Here is a 1,826-nt window from a genome sequence, read left to right on the forward strand (position 1 = left end):
TGTTACTATCTTTTTGAAAAAAAAAAATTTGAAACTTGTCAAATGTTGGCCCTACTTTTCGCCCCCTTATCTAGCTTTTCTCTGTACACTATTTATCCTACCCATTTACATCGCCTAAAAACAAACAGAAATTTTCTTCTCATCCCCGATGAAACTTCGTTACAAAATCCCCCCACCATTCATTTCCAAAATCGTACGCCATTTATTTATCTCGCAGCACAGCCACGAAGCATTCGTTAACGCCACTTAACGTTTCACTTCCCCCGACAAGCCACCGTCTGCACTCGAACGTGCTCGCTACACTCGTAAACGCATCGAGCAGTAAGTAAAGACGCGCATACGTTTCCCCCCTCGTTGATTTTTACACGTGCATAAACCGGCGTCGTTAAACCACACTGAACGTGGTCTCGAATCGACCGAGAAACGAAGATATTCCAGTGTCGGACTAACTTGAAAAAGAAAGAACGACGAAGAGAGAACCTCGGTAGCGAAGGTGCAAAAGAGAGAGAGAGAGAGTGCGTGGGGCGTGAGTTGCGTACACACCGCAGGACCCTAATGGTGGCTGCTTACGAGTTGATTTATTTATCGGAGTGGCAATACCACGACGAATCCACCCTAAGAGCATGCCAGATTAGCCGAGCCCCCGTGTGTATCTTTCTCGCGGCTCTATGGGCGCATAATAGACACGCGTGATAGACGAGAGAACGACTCCGCGTGCGTGCGTCACGTCGCCGTAATGCCCCGAAAGAAGTGACGAATGTGCGATCCTGGCGACACAGGGTGCTGCGTTTCTGTTAATATTTGCTTATACAAGATCGACACGTATTCTTTTCGCTGTTTGGTGTACGGTTAGTGGCGTGTGAATATTATCATTGCCACGTTCGAGTAGCTGAAATGAATTTTCGATCACGTTGATGAGCACTTTGGCGTGGAGTGTCTGTGCAATCGTGGGCAACTGGGAAAAGGGTGATAGTTGGTGAAAAAGTTGGTCGAATTTGGAGAATGTAGTTTTTGAGTATGTATGCGTTGGAGAAGCAAGGATGTATTGAAGGAGGGCACAGTGGTCGCGTGATACGGTACTGGGTGTAGATTTATTATCTATGTCTCGTTACGAGTACGCGGTGAAAAGCTAAAGGCGATAAAAAGCACAGGTTGAATTAACACGTTCGTCGCCCAGCGTGAATCGGTCGAGTTTCTCGCGGGGCCCAAATCCGATAGTCGGAGCGCAAGAACGTAAACAGAGTGATTAGCTGGAATTTGCGTTCTATGTTACCAGAAGAAGAGACAAATTCTCGAACGCCAGGAAGCGAGAAAAAATGTAAAAAAGACGACAACATATTGTCCCAATTGTCCAAAATCACCAGAAATGTGTTCCAACTGTTTTAACGAATACCATGCTACGTAGTATAATGTTGTATTTTATTTTAAATATAAATTAATGTATAGTATAATATAGTGTGATATTCCATTAAATTCTTGTGTTACAAATGGGATTTTTATAAATTACTTGTAAAATCCTATTTAACTTGACGAAGAAGAACGTCACCCATATCCGGGTGACGTGGCGACGAACGTGTTAAAAGGGAATTGGAGACGCTCCAAGGATAGTAATCGAACTACAATGTCTACTTTAAGAAAACATTTTATTGCAAAAAATGAAATTACAACGAAATTCAATCTCTGAAATTTGCAAGGTTTCCGTAATTACAAAATAAAATGAATTATCACAGACACGTTCAGATTGCCCAAGAACCGTGACAGAATTTCATTTCACGCGTCTACAATCCTCCGCAGTTTCTCATATTTATCGGCGCGCATTATCATAG

Source organism: Habropoda laboriosa, unplaced genomic scaffold, assembly GCF_001263275.1.
Source record: "Habropoda laboriosa isolate 0110345459 unplaced genomic scaffold, ASM126327v1 scaffold153, whole genome shotgun sequence".
NCBI classification, from domain to species: Eukaryota; Metazoa; Arthropoda; class Insecta; order Hymenoptera; family Apidae; genus Habropoda; species Habropoda laboriosa.